The 20,840-nt window shown below is 44.6% G+C and overlaps 1 pseudogene; it reads right to left on the reverse strand.

The window, feature by feature from the left end:
- Window positions 1-14,955: 14,955 nt before the first annotated feature.
- Window positions 14,956-15,856, reverse strand: LOC139184457 (small ribosomal subunit protein uS5 pseudogene; annotated as a pseudogene).
- Between the last annotated feature and the right edge of the window lie 4,984 nt (window positions 15,857-20,840).

Here is a 20,840-nt window from a genome sequence, read left to right on the forward strand (position 1 = left end):
TAATTCCAAAAGCTGGGCCAAAGTCCACGCACTGACCACTACTTCTAAACAAAGCTTCCCAATAAGACCCACAGTATTTTTTGTTATTCAAATTGCTTGTCATAGACAAGGGTGTCCACTTTCACCACTATTATTCAACATAGTTCTGGAAGTCCTAGCTACAGCAATCAGAGAAGAAAAAGAAATAAAAGGAATCCAGATTGGAAAAGAAGCAAAGCCCTCACTGTTTGCAGATGACATGATACTGTACATAGAAAACTCTAAAGATAGTATCAGAAAATTATCAGAGCTAATCAGTGAATTTAGCAAAATTGCAGGATACAAAATCAATACACAGAAATCACTTGCATTTCTATATACTAACAGTGAAAAATTAGAAAGAGAAATTAAAGAATCAATTCCATTCACCATTGCAACAAAAAGAATTAAATATCGAGGAATAAATTTACCTAAGGAGACCAAAGAACTATACACAGAAAATTATAAGACACTGTTGAAAGAAATTAAAGATGACATAAACAGAGAGATATTCCTTGTTCCTGGGTAGGAAGAATCAGTATTGTGAAAATGACTACACTACGAAATGCAATCCACAGATTCAATGCAATCTCTACCAAATTATCAACAGTATTTTTCACAGAGCTAGAACAAAAAATTTCACAATTCATATGGAAACACAAGAGACCTTGAATAGCCAAAGAGGTCTTGAGAAAGAAGAATGGAGTTGGAGGAATCAACCTTCTTGACTTCAGATTATACTACAAAGCTACAGTCATCAAGACAGTATAGTACTGGCACAAAAACAGAAATATAGACCAATGGAAAAAGATAGAAAACCCAGAAATAAACCCATGTACCTATGGGTACCTTATTTTTGACAAAGGAGGCAAGACTATACAACGGGGCAAAGACAGCCTCTTCAATAAATGGTGCTGGGAAAACTGGACAGCTACATGTAAAAGAATGAAATTAGAACACTTCTTAACACCATACACAAAGATAAACTCAAATTGGATTAAAGACCTAAATATAAGACCAGAAACTATAAAACTCTTAGAGGAAAACATAGGCAGAACATTCGATGACAAATCGATAAATTGATAAATTTATCACTTGATAAATCAAAGCGAGATCCTCTATGATCTACCTCCTAGAGTAACAGAAATAAAAACAAAAGTAAACAAGTGGGACCTGATCAAACTTAAAAGCTTTTGCACAGCAAAGGAAACTATAAGCAAGGTGAAAAGACAACCCTCAGAATGGGAGAAAATAAGAGCAAATGAAACAACTGACAAAGGATTAATTTCTAAAATATACAAGCAGCTCATACAACTCAATACCAGAAAAACAAACAACCCAATCAAAAGTGGGAAAAAGACCTAAACAGACATTTCTCCACAGAAGACATACAGATGGCTAACAAACACATGAAAAGATGCTCAACAATGCTCATTATTAGAGAAATGCAAATCAAAACCACAGTGAGATATCACCTCACCCTTGTCAGAATGGCCATCATCAAAAAGTCTACAAACACTAAATGCTGGAGAGGGTATGGAGAAAAGGGAACGCTCTTGCACTGTAGGTGTGTAGGGAATGTAAATTGATACAGCCACTATGGAAGATGGTACTGAGATTACTTTAAAAACTAGGAATAAAACCACCATATGACCCAGCAATCCCACTCCTAGGCATATACCCTGAGGAAACCAGGGTTGAAAAAGACACACATATCCCATTGTTCATTGCAGCACTATTTACAATAGCTAGAACATGGAAGCAACCTAGATGCCCATCAGCAGATGAATGGATAAGAAAGCCTTGGTACATATACACAATGGAGTATTACTCAGCCATTAAAAAGAATACATTTGAATCAGTTCTAATGAGATGGATGAAACTGGAACCTATTATACAGAGTGAAGTAAGCCAGAAAGAAAAACACCAATACAGTATACTAACACATATATATGGAATTTAGAAAGATGGTAACAATAACCCTGTGTACGAGACAGCAAAAGAGACATTGATGTATAGATCAGTCTTATGGACTCTGTGGGAGAGGGAGAGGGTGGGGAGATTTGGGAGAATGGCATTGAAACATGTATAATATCATGTATGAAACGAGTCGCCAGTCCAGGTTCGATGCACGATACTGGATGCTTGGGGCTGGTGCACTGGGACGACCCAGAGGGAGGGTATGGGGAGGGAGGAGGGAGGAGGGTTCAGGATGGGGAACACAGGTATACCTGTGGCGGATTCATTTTGATATTTGGCAAAACTAATACAATATTGTAAAGTTTAAAAATTAAATTAAATTAAAAAAAAAAAAAGAAGTGGTGGCACATATACACAATGGAATATTACTCAGCCATAAAAAGGAACACATTTTGTCAGTTCTGATGAGGTGGATGAACCTAGAATCTATTATACAGAGTGAAGTAACTCAGAAAGAGAATGATAAATATTGTATTCTAATGCACATATATGGAATCTAGAAAAATGATTGTTAAGAATTTATTTACAGGGCAGCAATGAAGAAACAGACATAGAAAATAGACTTATGGACATGGGCAGAGGGAACTAGAGGTGAGGTGTATGGAAAGAGTAACATGGAAACTTTCATTACCATATGTAAAATAGATAGCCAATGGGAATTTGCTGTATGGTTCAGGAAACTCAAACAGGGGCTCTCTATCAACCTAGAGGGGTGGGATGGGGAGGGAGGTGGGACGGAGGTTCAAAAGGGAGGAGATAAATGTATATCTATGGCAGATTCATGTTGAGGTTTGACAGAATACAGCAAAATTCTGTAAAGCAATTATCCTTCAATAAAAAAACAAAACAAAAATCAAATTGCTCATCATGAGCTGAAGGCCAAAAAAGTACCCACAGCCTGGAGATTCGCCCTTCATTAATATCCCAGATGGTCTCATTTTACCTAGAGAGCAGGGTCTAACACATCTTGTGTGCTGGCTTAGTTGTTTTGTGGGAAAGAAACAGAGAATGATAAGATATGACACAAAGCACCTCAAAAACAAAGCACCAAAGTCAACAGCTTACTCAGAGGATAAGCAATTGAGAAAAAGTTCAACCAGATGAAGTGACTTGCCTGAGGTTCTCCAATCCACTGGTAGAGGCAGTACTTAATCCCAGGGGGTCAGTGCTCTTTCCATTCTCCTCTCTGTCTCGGGCCCCGATCCCATGACTTCTGGAACTCAGTTCCATCCTACTCAGACAGTCTCATTTTCTAACACTCTCCAAGTCTCCTTTGAAATCTTTTTGCCTTTTCTTGGTCTTCTTTTCTTTTCTGGAATGCCTTTCTCACCTCTTCTCATCTGTCAACATCCTTCAAAACCCAAGTCAATTTTTTCTTTTGTATGAACCCCTTCTCAGGAAACTATTGTCCTCACTGACCTATGGCCTCAGTCATGAGGACCAACAGACCAACACCTCCCTGTCCTTCGATGATGTCAGGTATTTTAGGTCTGCCCACCTCTTTGTGTCCCTCCCTCCTACAGGGCTTCACACAGGTTTGGGAACCTGGTAGATTGAATTTCAAGATGATCGGACCCCAGGACATCAGAGCTGAGATTGTCTAAAATCTCGACACTTAAGGTCTTTGATTTACATGCCAGGAAGGGATTGGCTGAGAGAAGCCTAAGGCTTTCAGGGAAGACTGGAGAACCGCACAGTTTCAAATTCCTAGTTAAATTCAACCAGTAATTATATATAAAAAAAATTTACTGTCACTGCTATTGAAGACCACCCTGAGATTTGCTCCATCCTGGTTTACACAGGGCCCTTTCCTGACTCTCACAGAACAAGGAAGTCTTGGGACCAGAAGGTCAGGAACCACACTAGCCACTGTGATCATCCTTGGGGAATCAAGGAATTACAGGTCTCAAAGGATGCTCACAGCAGTCTCCTTTAGCATCTGCTTAGCACCATGAAGTCGGAATACTGCCATAGTAATGTCATCCGATCCATGAGAAGTTAAGGGGCCCTGAGCTTACCTATTGAGAAAACCAAGACTAGAATTTAGGTCTCCTGAGTTTGGGTTGATGCCATTGTCATAAAAGAAAGGAGCAGACTGTGGGGGAAAGTGTTTCTCAGTTTCTGCCTCGTCTACCCATGGCATCTCTCCAGCCTGAGATTGATTCTCTGCTTCTGAGCCCTGGGACAGCTTTCTGTCTGGCTGACAGCCTGGTTGAAGGAAAATCCTGGAAAGGCACGGTACCTGGGGCCAGCAACTATCTCTTTACTCTCCCTGTGCTCCCCATCTGGGGTCCCCAACTACACGTTCTTTAAAGCACAATAATACTCCCAAATGTGCACTTCTCTCACAACTGGTGAATTATCAGTATAATTATGTTACTGAAGTTGAGTAGAGGAAACGATTAGGCTTTTACTAGATTTTCCCAGAGAAAAAGAAAAAGAAATGGGATAGATGGAAAAAAGATAGTTCTATGCCATCAGTTAAGCCTTGTTGAACGTGAGTCTTCCTGATCATCTGGCAGCACGTACTCTCTCTCTAGATCTCTGCCCACCAGGTCACCTGCCCCCTACTGTGTACCACATCCTTCCTTCAAACAGCCCTGGCATGCTCCGTATCGGCTGCAGCTTTCAAGTCTTCTCCTTTTCAACTCTTCTGAGGCCTAAACAGCTTCCCTAATCCTTGGAGCTCTGCTTTCTTCCCTTTCTTTGAAAGTTCTCTCTCCCTGCTGCCCCCCACCCCCACCAACAGTCTTACCTGGTTTTCTCACACCCCGAGTCCCCGTCTGGCCTTTCTGTCAACCCACCTCCACTGTTGACCATTATGATCTTCCCCTGCATCCCCCAGGGCTGCTGCTTATACTGCATAAAGATTCTTGTCCTGGTTATCTCTTTGAATCTCTCACAATGGCTTTCCCCATTCTCCAGCAAGAGTTGAAGGAAAGAAAATATAGATACATGAACTGTAAGGCAGGGGAATGGGAGAGAAAGGGTTTTGAAACAGAATAAAGGAGATTTGGATTTTAGTCCCAATTCCTCTACAAAGAAGCTATTCATTTATTTATTCACACATTCATTCACATATTTATTTAATCATCAAACATTTAATCGTGTGTTCTATGCCAGGCATCCAGCTAGGGGCTAGAGGTTGCAGAGGTGAATATGAGATAGTTTAGCATTGTTGTTCAGTTACTAAGTCTCGCCTCATTCTTTGTGATGCTGTGAACTGCAGCATGCCAGGCTTCCCTGTCCATCACTATCTCCTGGAGTTTGCTCCAACTTATGTCCATTGAGTCTGTGATGCCATCCAACCATCTCATCCTCTGTTGCCTCCTTCTCCTCCTGCTCTCTATCTTTCCCAGCATCAGGGTCTTTTCCAATGAGTCAGCTCTTCGCCTCAGGTAAATCTTGGAGCTTCAGCTTCAGCATCAGTCCTTCCAATGAATATTCAGGGTTGATTTCCTTTAGGATTGACTGGTTTGATCTCCTTGCAGTCCAAGGGATTCTCAAGAGTCTTCTCCAGCTCCACAATTCAACAGAAAGTACAATTGTCTCTGGGGAGACAGACACATGAACAAGCAAATGTAAGGCAACAAGGTTGTGTAGTAACAGACAGATGGAAGGTGAGAGAGGCATGGAGGAGAGTTCCCTTTCCAGCCTCTGAGGCTAAAGGAAACTTCCCAAGGAGGGACCACTGGTCTGACTCAAACTGAGGGGAAAGAAGGAGGCAGGGCAAACCAGGTTGGGAAGGCCACTAAGCAAAGGCAAGGGGCTTGAAAGTGTGTGGCAGGAAGATGGTGGCTGGGTGAGTGGAGATCAGCACACATGGGGGTTTATTGCTGCTTTGCCTGGGTGGGAAGTGCTCAGAAATATTTGGGACAAATAGAAAACCTTAAGAGGCCATGGTAGGAGGTTGGAATTTATCCTACACATGAAGTAGAGCCATTTAAAATTTTTAAACAGAGGAGGCGCATGTTCTATTTTGTATTTTTTCTAGCAGGAATTTGGGAGATGGATTTGAGGGACGCCAAGAGATAGATTCCCCAGTGGCTCAGTGGTAGAGAATCCTCATGCAATGCAGGAGACGCAGGAGATGAAGATTCGACCCCTGAGTCAGGAAGATCCCCTGAAGGAGGGCATGGCAACCCACTCCAGTATTCTTGCCTGGAGAATTCCATGGACGGAGGAACCTGACAGGCTACAGTCCATAGGGTTGCAGAGTCAGACATGACTGAAGCGACTGAGTGTGCCTGCAGGCATGCAAGAGATGGATTGGGAGACTGTAGTAGGAGTACCCGGGGAGGGAAGAAAAGGGGGACACATTTGAGGGATGTTTAGGAAGTAAAAGCATCAGCAAGATTTGTCAATTGGTTCCATGGAAGTGAAGAAGAGGGAGGGGACAACAGCTGAGACTGAGACTCTGGAAGGACCCAGGGAGGGCCATGTTTGAGGGTGAAGGGAGGGAGGGATGGGGCAGAGTAGGTAGTCATTTAGTTTGGGAAGGTTGAGTCAGGGATTTGGGGACTTCCAGGTGACAATGTCCAGCAGGCAGTTGTGTGCAGATGAATCTGATTTCATTTACATCTGTAGATTTGAATCTCTTATGCTTAGAGCAGAGTGCCTAAGCTCACTCAGGGAGGATGTATCCACAGGGCTGTGGACACCAGTAGGAGGGAAAGAAGCCCCACCAAGAAACTGAAGAGTCACTTGGTACCAGGATGGGGAGCCAAGGCCTGGAAACTGTTAGTCGTTCAGTCATGTTCGACTCTTTGCGAACCCAGGACTACCAGAAGCCTGCCAGGCTCCTCTGTTCATGGAATTCTCCAGACAAGAATACTGGAGTGGGTTGCCATGACCTCCTTCCTCTAGGGGATCTTTGTGGCCCAGGGATGGAACATGGGCTTCCTGAATTGCAGGCAGATTCTTTACCACCTGAGTCACTGGGGAAGCCCCGAAAGGAAAGTGTCAAATGACAGAAGGTATGTTGGTGGTGACCAGGAATTTATTATGGAGAGCTCTCTTCAGGGGACAGTGGGGGGCAAAAGTTTGGTTTTGGTGAATTAAGGTGTGGATAAGATGTGTAGGAATAGAGACTATGAAGACGGACTTTTTTTTTCTTAACGAACTTTTGGCTGAGAAAGGGAGGAAGGAGTTTTGCCAGTAGTGCCAGGGGAATCAAAGAATCTATGACATCTCTGTGAGACATTCAACCAGGGACAGGGCACCGAATCTAATTTAAAACTCAAATCCAAGACTTCTCTGGTGGTCCTGTGGTTAAGAAATCCACCTGTCTGTGCAGGGGATATGGGTTTGATCCCTGGTCTGGGAAGACTCCACATGACACCAAGCAACTAAGCCTGTGCACCACAACTGCCGAGCCCACGCTGTGCAGCCCATGCCCTGCAGTAAGAGGAGCCTCTGCATGGAGAAGCCCATGCACCACAACTGGAGACCAGCTCATGCTCGCCACAACTAGAGAAAGCTGACACGCAGCAAGGAAGACCCAGTGCAGCCAAAAATAAATACCTCAATAAATAAAATTAAAAAGAAACAAGAATTGGTGAGTTCAAAAAATATTCAAATACAGAGACTTGGTATAAAGAGCATTTCTGGAGCCTCGCATCTTCACTGCTGCAGAGCTGACTTAACATTATATTCAATTTCACATCCATGTGACTCCACTGATATATTCTATTTAGAACTCAATGTTGGGAAACATTTGCTTCTTCTGAGTACGTAAACTCTCTTTCTTTCATCTGACAGCAAGATGTTGGGATGTATTATGTTTTCTTCTTTACTTTGCCTGCCAGGAAGCCCAGAGGCAAATTAAAGTCTAGTTATCGTAAACAGTTTATTTCTGGCTCTTGGCATAAAATCGCCTCCTTTGCCTACATGGCTTCTGATTTCTCTTGTACTTTATTTTATATTCACATGCATATGAGTAGTTGAATGTTTTTAAAATGTTCAATATAAGTTTATTGAGCAAATAAAACCTGAAAATGATGATTTTCTTCATAAATTGAAGTACTTAAATTGTCATAACATGTTTTCAGCACATAGTTTTTGACCAAATGTAGAAATGTTTCTACAGTTAAACTTCAAATGCTGGTAATTATGTAAATATGGTTTTATTTTAAGCCACTGAAAATCCTTTCTGAACAGAGGGAGGGTATAAATTACAAAAAAATGGGAAGAGGTTTAACCTTTTTGGAACTCAGGCTCCCCATCTGTGAAATGGTGATAATAGTTCCTATCAGCCTGCCTCAGGAAATAAAGAATATAAAAACAATTTGAAAGAGGTAAGACAGTCTACAAAATCATATAAATAATAATATGATTTTTTTTCTTTTGAATTTCTCATAATGCATAGCCCAAGTCCTTCACTGATTTATTGAAAATGGAGGTATTGGGAGAAGGGGGTCTTAATGACCTCTGACCTTTCTGATGCTAAGGGTCTAAGGGTCCACAAGTCAGACTTATTTTTAGAGGATGATAGGATGATGACAATTTGCTTTATAGTTAGGGAAACTATTCAGCTATGCCATTTCCCAGGTGTTTGAGGTGGGATAAGAGTATGGTAGTGTGTTAGTCAGAATTCTCCAGAGAAACAGAACCAATAGGATATATATGTGTGCGTGTGTGTGCTTCTGTGTGCGTTGGTCGCTCAGTCGTGTCCGATTCTTTGCGACCCCATGAACTGTAGCCCACCAGGCTCCTCTGTGCATGGAATTCTCCAGGCAAGAATACTAGAGTGGGTTGCCATTCCCTCCTCCAGGGGATCTTCCTGACCCAGGGATCGAACCCAGGTATCCCACATTGCAGGCAGATTCTTTACCATTTGAGCCACCTGGAAAGCCCGAGAATACTGGAGTGGGCAGCCTATTCCTTCTCCAGGGAATCTTCCTGACCCAGGAATTGAACTGGAATCTCCTACATTGCAAACGAATTCTTATTTGCTGTTGTTCAGTAGCCAAGTCACATCCGACTCTTTGCTACCCCATGGACTGCAGCATGCCAGGCCTCCCTGTCCCTCACTATCTCCTGGAGTTTGCCCAAGTTCATGTCCATTGAATTGGTGATGCCATCCAACCATCTCATCCTCTGTTGCCCTCTTCTCCTTCTGCCTTCAATCTTTCCCAGCGTCAGAATTTTTTCCAGTGAGTCAGCTGTTCATATCAGGTGGCCAAAGTATTGGAGCTTCAGCTTTAGCATCAGTCCTTCCTATATATATAGACCTATAGAAAGATATTTATTTTAAGGATTGGCTCAAGTGGTGATGGAGGCTGAGAAGTCCCACTCTCTGCCATCTGCAAGCCTGAGGCCTAGGAAAGCTGGTAGTAAGTCCCAATCTGAGTCTGAAGATCTGAGAACTGAGAGCGTTGATGTCTGAGGGCAGTAGAAGATAATGTCCCAGCTCAAGAACAGAACAAGTTCGCCTTTCCTCCAGGCTTTTTGTTCTAATTAAACCCTCCAAGGATTGGCTGATGCCCTCCTGCACCGGTAAGGGTGCTTTTTGTTTTATTTTTCACTGGAATGTAGTTGTTTTCCAATGTAGTGTTAGTTTCTTCGGTACAACAAAGTGAATCAGCCACATGAATACATATATTCCCTCCTTGGATTTTCTTTTAAATTAGGTCAGAGGGTGATCTTCTGTCTATTGATCCAAATGCTAATATCTTCTGAAAACAGCCCCACAGACACACCCAGAAATTATGTTTTACTAGAGATTCAGGCATCCTTTAGCCCAGTCAAGTTGGGCTTGAAAAATAAAATTAAGCTTTACAGGTGGGGAACAGGTGGTTGCTGCCTGTCATCCTTGTTACACCTTGGTGACTGACCTGTCTCAATGGGGACTTTTTTCAGCAGGTTTTGCGAGCATCTTCGGACTCTGGAAACTACAAGGGTGGGTGATGCATGGAGGAGATACAGTGCTGAGGGTGATGAAGAGCAGCTGCCTGTCTGCTGATGTGCAAGGAGCTGTTCCTGCCTTGCTGGGAGGTCTGCAGGGTTATGGAGGGAGAAGGGATGATGGATAGAAGCGGGGCTCCCTCCCTGCCATGGCCCGCTGGCCGGACCATCATTCACAACCCCTAATAGACTGCCTCCTCTCCACAGGCACAGCTTTGGGGTGGGTTATGAATGAGCTACCGTAAAGACTGTATTTTATAATTACATTTTTGAGCTTGGGACATGGCTGTCCATGGGAGGTGGGAGGTGCCTGATTCTGGAGGAGGAGGTAGAGAAATAAAGATAGGGGAGCATGTGCGAAACTTTTGCTCTGTAGATGACTATGTAATCAGCTAAGAAAGATCAGGTTTTAGGAAAGGCTGTGGATGAAACTATGACTGGCCTTTGATGAGCCGTTCCATATTCACTCACATATTCATTCATCAAACACTCTGAATGACCGCAATGTGCATGACACTGTACACAAGGTGTTCTCTAGACAGAACTTGTCATGCTTGTGCATACAAAGCACTGGGATCTGGTTAAAACTAGAAGCTGACTCAGTGGGTCTGGGGTGAGGCCTGAGATTCTGCATTCCTGCTGCCAGGCCTGCCTCTGTTGCTGATCCAGAAACACATAGATGATATATGGCTCTTACCCTGGAGGAGCTTTCACTCCACTGAGGAAATGGGTATGTAAACAACTTGCTGCAATTAAAATAAAAGTCCAGTTTTATGATAGAAAGGCCAGAACAATGCAGGAGCAGGAGAAAAGAGCCGTTAATTTTGACTTGGAGGATCAGGGAAAGCTTCAGACATAGATGCTGTTTAAATTGTGCCTTGAGGGCACACTGAATTTTAATAAGGAAGGAAAGTAGGAGAGAGAAAGGGTGGAAGGGTTGTAGTGAGGATCCTTTCCAAGGCTGATGGAAGAAATTGCTGTGAACCAAATATCTGTGTCCTCTGAACATTCAGTACTTCATTGGAAATGACCCTGATGCTGGGAAATATTGAAGGCAAAAGAAGGGGGCGGCCAAGGATGAGATGGTTAGATAGTATCACCGACTCAATGGACATGAATTTGAGCAAACTCCAGGAGACAGTGAAGGACAGGAAGCCTGGAGTGCTGTAGTCCATGGGGCACAAAGAATCACATGACTTAGTGACTGAACAAAAATCCAACATTCATCTGCTGAAACCTAATCCTCACTATGATGGTATGTGAAAGTGGGGCCTTTGGGAGATGATTAGGTCTTAAAAGTGGGGCCTTTATGAATGGGATGAGTGCCCTCTCATAAAAGAGACCTCCATAGGGCTCCCTCACCCTTTCTGCCATGTGAGGTCACAGAGAGAAGACTGCTGTCTATGAACCAGGAAGCAGAGTCATCACCAGACCCTGAATCTGCCAGCACCTTGATCTTGGACTCCAGTCTCCAGAGCTGTGAGAGATCAAAGCCTGTCGTTTAAGTGGCCTGGCATGTAGTATTTCGAGACATCCACGAATAGAGGCATGCTCAAGGTTAGATTAGTCCCCAGTGACGGTAGGCTTGCTGGACAATTTAAGTTGGATCTTTTTCTCCAATAAAAAGCTTTGTTGGGATGGGAGTGATGAGATGGAACCTATATCAAATGCACTGCCTTGAGCTTTAGAGGGGTGGGCTCCAGCTTCAGACTGGAGGTCATCTGGGAGGCTCTCAGTCTCTGTGGGAAGAGGAGAGATGGGACTTCTGATGGGACGGAGAGCGGGCTCTAAACCCACAATGATCTGTCTCTGCAGCTCTTATTGTTCACCCAGGAGGCAGTGAGCTCTACCTTTCCAATTTTTCCATGAAAGTATGTCCCATTGTTCTACCTTGAATATGGGCTTTGGGAGTTATGGAGACTCTCTTGCACCTGGCAAAGTACCTTGTACTCAGCAGGTGCTCATTAAATATCAGCTAATGACAAGCATGTAAGGAAAGTGATGAAGACAAACTAACTCACACTGTGCCATTAGTGATTCCATCCAATGGCCTATGGTTTCCACCCTGCAGTTTGTTGCATCTCTGTGTTTGACTTGAACATCTCTGAGGAACAAGATTGAAAGGAAGTTACCCACCAGACATTAAAACATCCTTTAATAGATGATGAAGTCATGCATGACTTTCCCAGGTGTGAATAGTGAATATGTGCTCAATCATGTCTGACTCTTGGCAACATGGACTGTAGCCTGCCAGACTCCTCTGTCCATGGAATTTCCCAGGCAAGGATACTGGAGTAGGTTACCATTCCCTTCTCCAGGGGATCTTCCCAACCCAGGGACTCATTCCAAAACTCCTACATCTTCTGCATTGGCAGGTGAATTCTTTACCTCTAGCACCACCTGGGAAACCTCAGGAGCACTTGCTTTTTGAAAGTAGAGGCCTGAAGAGATCCCTTGAGGCTTGCTTACCTCCCTGCCCCCAGTCTTAGCCTGAAGATGGATGGAAGAGTTGGCAGATGCCACAGACACATGCTAGACTCCCAGGTGAGGAAGGAGATCTGGAGCATTTTAAGGGTTTCCCAAGGTTGTGCCACTGGTTAGGGGCACACAATTCAGACATGTTGCTTGTCCTGGAGCAGGCTGGCATTGCTGGCATTGCAGACCTCAGAGACAGACTGCAGGACATCCTTCGTGTTCTGGGCTGGTAGACACTGAATATTGCGTTTACACTAGCCTTCTTCGCAACGTCTAAACCACCTCCTAAGAGGGAAATAAATGAAGAGGACTTATGAATGAGGTCTTTTCACACATGCTCAGAAATTAGGTGCAATAAACTCCAACAAGCCTCAGTCCTTAGTGAACCTTATTAGTTAGCCCTGAGGAAGATCACTGAAACTCAGAGAGGTAAAGTCATAGGCCTGGGATACAGCGAGGATGGGATGAGCTGATCTGAGCCCACAGCTACTTCACTGAAAGCACCGCCCTGTGCCCTGGCCTGTTTTACCTGGTGATAAATGCAGACAGCTAGGGGGGCACATGTCTTGGGAAGAAGGATAGAGTCAGCCTTTAACACGTGGCCTTTAGGAAGGCTGCAAGAGACAATGTTTTACAAGCACAGCAGCTCTTGTGGGAAACCGCTGAGGGTGGTGACCAGGGCTGTGCCATTCCCTCTCTCTCCTAAACCCACCAGCATCATCCTGCAAACTGTGCCAGCACCTGTCTCCCTAATTCAGAGTGACTGCAGATCAACACCCTCCAGCCACACCATACCAAGGGAAGAAGGAGAAAATACTCAGGTCCAGATCTCAGCGCTAGCATGAAGTAGGGATGAAGTGAGTAATTGTGGAACAAATGGTTGGATCCAGAGAGCCAGCACTCAGAATCCCAGCAGGTGATAGGACTGAAAGAACATGGACCTGGAGTCAGAATTACTTGGGATTAAATTCTGCCTCTTCTTTGTATTTGCTGTGTGATGTTGGGTGAGCCCCTATCCTCTCTGAACTGGTTTATTCATCTGCAAACAGAAGGAAGGTAATGACTCCCACTTTACGTGTTTGTGAAAAAACAAGAAAAGAGAAACTATGAGGAAGTTTCCTTCTTTTCTCAGCCCTGGATTCTACTCTTACTTTATTCTTATTAATTATGTACCTTTGGGGAAGTCACAGTTTCCACACTTGTGAAATGAGGAGCGATGTCATCCTGCTTAACTCCTCGTCTATTGTGACGATGTGTGTGTTGCATGTGTTCTCAGTCGTGTCTGACTCTTTGGGACCCTATGGACTGTAGCCCACCAGGCTCCTCTGTCCATGGAATTTTCCAGGCAAGAATGTGGAAGTGGGTAGCCATGCCCTTCTCCAGGGGATCCTCCTGACCCAGTGATAGAACCCATGTTTCTTGCGTCTTCTCCACTGGCGGGCAGACTGTTTACCACTAGAGCCCTGGCCTCCCAGGTGTCAGGCTGGGGAATGAAGAACCAGTGATGTTAGTAATGACAACGGGAGCAGCAGCATGGCTGCTCTATACTGACTACAGTCAGCACTTTCTGAGAGTGTCCTGGGATTAAACAAGGCATTATATGGTCAGAACTATACCTGGCACAGAAGGAGTGCTCAGGACTGCTAATACTGTCGCTATTTTGGCCCCAGAGTGGAATGGTGGGGGAGATAAGCTGATGCCAAATCAGGGGTCAAAACTTAAGATCAAGAATGCCCAGGCAGGAGCCCCAACTGGGACCTGTTGTCTGAACGCTTCTTCCTTTCCTTCCAGACCAGCAAGGTTGTGTAACTTGCCCAGGGTCTCAGCCCAGAGTCAAGGTCCTGACTCCTATCCCAGTGCTGGCCCCCCAAAACTACTGGGTTGTCCTTCCAGTGAAGGGGCAGACTGGAATGGTTCTGGCATTTGGCCGTCTCTCTTCCGGATTTCAGTCAACAGCTTCTTGGTTTCTCAGCCCCGCTCTGCCCTCCAGACTATAGTCTTTTCTCCTTTGCAATCTTCCCAACTGGCAAACGCAATCATGGCACCCCACAGCTGAAAAATTGCCCAACTCTTAAATCTCAATTCCTCAGAACAGCTCAACCTTCACCCCAGGCATAATGCATGCTCTGAACATGCAATTCCTAATGCCCTGTGTTGCCTTGTGGCTCCATGCTTTTGCCAGAGCAGGTCCCTCTGCCTCCCATACTTTCCCCTGTCCATCAGTTTATCCTTTAATTCAGCAAATAATATTGAGCTCCTGTTATATGCCAGATGTGGTACAGGATGCTGATGTCATAGCAGCTAGTGAGACACTGTGTCTTTCGTCCCTTGGAATTTACAGTGAAGTGGTGAGAGACACAACACAGAAAGAGAACAAAAAACCAAAATATGTCCATATTTTGAATTTATGTATTTGTTTGTGCATGTGTATTTATGGGGCTTCCCAGGTGGTTCAGTAGGTAAATAACCTGCCTGCCAATGCAGGAGACTTAAGAGATGCGGTTTGATCCCTGGGTCAGAAAGATCTCCTGGAGGAGGGCATGGCAACCCACTCCAGTATTCCTTTTTTTCTTTTTACCGGTTTCATTCACTTTATTATTCTCTTTATAAAATTATGTGGTGGCTACAGCTGGGGACTGGGTCCTCTGCATGGAGACTCTGGTGTGGGTCTTCACAAGATGGTCAGTGAATTCCTGATATGGAGTCTTGGTGAACACTGTCTCTTTCCAGAGGTCAGGGGTGAGATAACTGTAGGTCTTGGAAATGGCATCAAAAGTGGCCTTGGTGAAGTTGTCCAGGGTGGCGGTGCAGCCCCTGGCAGAAGTGTAGCAGTCGTAGATGCCGGCCATGAGCAGCAGCTTCTTGGGCACAGGGGTGGAGAGATGCCAGTGCCTCTGGGGGCAAGGATGAGGCGCACCAGCATGGAGCCACAGCGGCCAGTCACCTTGCAAGGAACCGTGTGGGGCTTGCAGATCTTGTTCCCCCAGTAGCCTCTTCGCACAGGGACGATAGACAGCTTGGCCAGGATGATGGTCCCACAGAGGCAGTGGCTACTTCCTTAGAGCGCTTGACACCCAGACCGACATATCCGTTGTAATACCCGATGGCAACAAATGCCTTGAACCTGGTCCACTGGCCAGCACGGGTCTGCTTTTGCACGGGCATAATCTTCAAAACCTCATCCTTGAGGGATGCTCCCAGGAAAAAGCAATAATCTCAAACTCCTTGATGGGCAGAGAGAAAAGGTAGATCTCCTCCAGGGACTCGATCTTCATGTCCTTGACCAGGAGGCTCAGCTTGGTCACGTGGAGCCACTGCTTGTCCTCGGCCTTGCCTCCGCGAGCTCCGCAGCCCCGGCCCCGGCTGCGACCCCGGCCCTGGACGCCACTGCCGAAGCCTCTGCGGAAGCCACCTTGGCCTGCATTCCACGCCCCCCCGGGGCCTCCGGCACTTGCGCAGCAGTGGCGTCATCCGCCATTTGGTGTTTTCACGAAGGAGAAGCCACTCCAGTATTCTTGCTTGGAGAATTCCATGGACAGAGGAGCCTGGCGGGCTAGAGTCCACAGTGTTGCACAAAGTAGGATACGACTGAAGCGGCTTAGCACGCAGCACACACGTAGGTGTTTATAGGTGGGAAATGCTACAAGGGGAAATAAACAGCATAATATAACGATCTCTGGGGTGAAGGGCTGGTGGGTTTGAATTACTAACTCATCAAACTAATGTTTATTTATCTACACACTAATCAGGGCACCTCCTCCAGGAAGCCTTCCTGGATCAGAACCTCTTTTGCCTGTGTTCCCAGAGCAGCCTGCCCTGCCTTGCCCATGCCACGTCTGGGCACTTAACACACCAAACATCTTACAGTTTTAGTGTCTGTCTCTGGAGGTTCTGAGTTCCCTGGGGGCAGTGGCTGTCCTCTCTCAGGGCAGTACCTGGCCCTGAGAGAGGGCAGCTGATGGCTGTGAGTGAATACACAGGCCAGATAGTCAAGGGACTGGGGTAGGGGAGTGAGATATCAAGGAGGAGAGCTTGGTTGGCTCTTTTCAGAAGAGTGCAGTTGAAAATAAAATTGTGGAAGTCACTTGGGTATTTGTTTATAAATGACAAAGGCGGTCAGGAGCTTTTGATGAGCTCCTCATTCATCCTGCCCCCATCACCTTCCTGTCATTTTCCAGTTATTTAGAACCAACCGGCCAGATAGCCCTTAACCAAGCAATATACATGTTAATGTGGAGAGCAGAGGCTGAGATTGGAGTAGCAGGCAAAGCACATTATTCAAAGGGAAGACGAGAAGGAAAAGAAATGAATGGGCTGGAGGCTGGGGGCAGATGTTGCCTTCATTGAAAGTCACCACCAGCCTTGTCTCCCTAGGGCCTGACACCCTGCTGTGCTCTCCACCCTTCTTCTCGCTGCCCAGCCTCTCCCCTCCAACATTCTGTTAGAAACAGAACACCCTCAGTTTATTTTTAGTCCTTTCCAGAAGGCCCTTGGCAGTCTCACTTTAATTAGAATTGTACCCGAGTACTCCAGAGCTATTGATGGAATGATTTTGTCTCATCTTGCTGGCATTGTGTAGGGGGCGGCCAAAACTGCTTTCAGAGAAGTGGAAAATTTATCATTTATTTGTTTCTCTTGGCCAATTAGCATCAGTCCAAGGAGGCATGTGAGAAAGAACACTGGAGCTGGCAGGAGGAGGGGGCGTGAGCTGACACCTTCACCTATGGGCTGAGCCATTTCCTTCACTCATGTAATGGTGTCCTCATGCCTGCCAGCCTTCCTCCCGGGTTACTATGAGGAGCAAATGACTCCAGGAGAAACACTGATATTATGAAATGAGGTTCAGTGGAAGTACTGCGTGTCAATTACTGCAGCATGTGCAGAGAGGGGGAGGAAGGGGAGGAGAAGGAAGAAAAGGAGTCAGATTCCTAGGTTCTTGAGCACTGCTGCTTCCACCCTTCTGTCTTGGGTGGTGAAGGTGACATCATACTGGCCTTTGCAGCCACCTCCTCTGGATGGAGTTTTTAGGATGGATAGAAATGACTGGAAAATTTTGTGTGTGTTTTGTGTATGTGTGTGCATGTTTTTTGTTTTGTTTTGTTTTCAGATGAGTGACTCAGGAGACCCTCCAGTGTACTCTGGAGGATCAGGTACCCTTTTGGTTCCAGGCTGCAACTCTGTAAGCCATGGATACAGCATTGGAGGTACCTGACAGGTGGGCTCTGGTGGGCTTCCCAGAGTCTTCCCAGGCTCAGCAAAGGTGTCAAGGTGTGTGGCAAGGGCACCACAACCCTCCTGGCAGCATACCCAGACAGACATTTGCTCCCAGAAGTGAACACACACAACTACTCTGATGTAATTCTGCACACACCTCCATGGGCACACACTCACCTATGCATGCTAAAAATGTACAGAGCTTTGACATAGGAACCATATTAGTCATAGGAGGTTGGGTTATTCTGACTGTATTCTGTATTAGTCATTACAGGTTAGGTTACCCTGCCAAACCAAAGAACCCCAACTACTTCACTGACTTAAAACAACCAGAGTCTGCATCTCTCTTTTGCAAATTTATTGTGGATCTGGGTGATTCTCCAGGGCAGCTTCCCTCCAGATGTTGGCTCGGTCGTCCACATTTCCTTACATTACGGCACATCTGCGTCAACACGTGATTGCCATGTCAGGATTGGAGGTGAGAAACAGCCATTAAATGCTTTGGCACCAAAGTGACACATTATCATTTCTGATGGAAGGAGAGCCAGGACTGATGATCATCAGTTACGTTTTCTGCTTTCACTTGCCCCAGTCCTCAGGTTCCTTCTCTGTCTTTATTTCCTCCTTCCAGTGAGGAAGATAAGCCGGATGACTTCCTGCTCAGATGTTCTGTTGTAAAATGTGCCCAACAGTTTTGTACTTCCCTTTAGCTTGCTGCCTTAGTGCTCTGGATCAAGTCCCTTTTTGATATCCTCAAAGTCACCCTACTTTATGAGAAACACCTGCGGGGTGTCCCTGAGCATCTCTCTTGTAGAGCTGGTTTATGCATTTATAAAGAATGAAGTGTATCCACCTCCATTTAGTGTCTGAGGTTTTCTAATTTTAGTCCCAAATTAGTTTTCCTGGATTGTCTGTTACTTCAACTCCGGTCCAAATGGACAACTTACTGTTCCTTAGATATAACCTTGGCCTTCATCTAACACTACTTTTCTACTTCTCTATTCTTCTGTAGCCACATTGGTCTTAAATCTTTTCTCGAACATGCCGAGCTTGCTCTTGCCTCAGGGCCTTTGTACTTACTGTTTACCTTGTCTTGCTTTGCACTTGTCTTGCACTTACTGTTTACCTTGTCTCAGTCTTTTTTACTCTTATCTGGAGTATGTCCCTTCCAGTTATCCTAACATATTATCTTCATGTACTTATCACTGTCAGAAATCATTTTGTGTTCTTAACATGATGTTGATTGTCTACCTATCCCAATTAAAATGTAAGCTGCCTGATGTAGTCACCTTGTCTATCTTCTCTCCCGTGATATGAGAATAGTGGTTGGCACATGATGTTGTTGTTCAGTTGTTCAGTCATGTCCGACTCTTTGCGACCTCATGGACTGCAGCACACCAGGCTTCCCTGTCCTTCACCACCTCCCAGAGCTTGCTCAGACTCATGTCCATTGAGTCGGTGATGCCATCCAACCATTTCATCCTCTGTCATCCCCTTCTCCTCCTGCCTTCAATCTTTCTGAATGTCAGGGTCTTTTCTAATAACATATGCCTTGGAAGGAAAGTTATGACCAACCTAGATAGCATATTCAAAAGCGGAGACATTACTTTGCCAACAAAGTTTCGTCTAGTCAAGGCTATGGTTTTTCCTGTGGTCATGTATGGATGTGAGAGTTGGACTGTGAAGAAGGCTGAGTGCCGAAGAATTGATGCTTTTAAACTGTGGTGTTGGAGAAGACTCTTGAGAGTCCCTTGGACTGCAAGGAGATCCAACCAGTCCATTCTGAAGGAAATTAGCCCTGGGATTTCTTTAGAAGGAATGATGTTAAAGCTGAAACTCCAGTACTTTGGCTACCTCATGCGAAGAGTTGACTCATTGGAAAAGACTCTGATGCTGGGAGGGACTGGGGGCAGGAGGAGAAGGGGACGACAGAGGATGAGATGGCTGGATGGCATCACTGACTCGATGGACGTGAGTCTGGGTAAACTCCAGGAGTTGGTGATGGACAGGGAGGCCTGGCGTGCTGTGATTCATGGGGTCGCAAAGAGTCGGACACGACTGAACTGAACTGAACTGATACAAATACAACATAAAGATGGCTTTATTTTACATCTTATTTGACAGTGCTTCCCTTAATTGAATATATCAGATAAGCCTAATTATTTTAATATTGCTGTTTCATAAGGAGAGAGACCAAACATTTTGAGATATCTCAGGACACTCTGGAAAAATCCCAAAGTTAGTTAGAGGTCAAAAAGACTTCATTAAAAATTTTATTTGAACCCAGAGGGATGGTATGGGGAGGGAGGTGGGAGGGGGTTTCAGGATGGGGAACATGTGTACACCTGTGGCAGATTCATGTTGATGAATGGCAAAACCAATACAATATTGTAAAGTAATTAGCCTCCAATTAAAATAAATAAACTTATATTAAAAAATTTTATTTGAGGAAGTTTACAATATATCAAAAGTCATGGACACTTGAATAAAAGGATCACAGATCATTATGAAATACTGCTCAATTATCCACTGAACCAAAGAAACAATTTTAAAACAAATACAGGTCACAAAATTGTGAGCAAAACTTCACTCTTTTTAATATTGAAAAGAAGACTGTTTTCTTAAGTTATTAAAGGACTGATTAAGACAACATTGTAACAGGAAATTATGTTGATAAAACACAAAATCTTTGCTTTCAAGGCAGATTATTTAAAAGATAAAGAAAAAGATTTCACAATCTTATCAAAAGCAGATCAAAAGCCCAATAAAACTTGGTCCTTTCATAGAGATAGCCAATTCTAATTTTACACCAGTGTACTTTTGATATTAAAACTCATTTTTTAACTTAAATTTATCCCAATCTTAGCCAGCTTGACCATGCATAAAATTTCTTCCCAAGATTACTGGAGTTGGGTTGCCATTTCCTTCTTCAGGGGATCTTCCTGACCTGGGGATTGAACCCAGGTCTCCCGCATTGCAGGCAGACACTTTACCCTCTGAGCCATCAGGGAAGCCTTCTTTTTCCACAAAACTGCTAAAATATTTTCCCTATTTTCCCCCTCTTCTTCATTCTAGAGCAATTAATCATTCTATTTTCCTTACCTACTTTTCAAACAGAGTTGTTTCCTTTCATATTTATTATTATTACATAGCTTTCAAAATTAAAATTCCTAGCCCTTCAAATTCTTAATTAAAATTCTCAACCCTTAGAACCCTTAATTCCTAGTAAGGAATTACCTAGGAGGTAA

Source organism: Bos indicus, chromosome 8 (assembly GCF_029378745.1).
Source record: "Bos indicus isolate NIAB-ARS_2022 breed Sahiwal x Tharparkar chromosome 8, NIAB-ARS_B.indTharparkar_mat_pri_1.0, whole genome shotgun sequence".
Lineage (NCBI taxonomy): Eukaryota > Metazoa > Chordata > Mammalia > Artiodactyla > Bovidae > Bos > Bos indicus.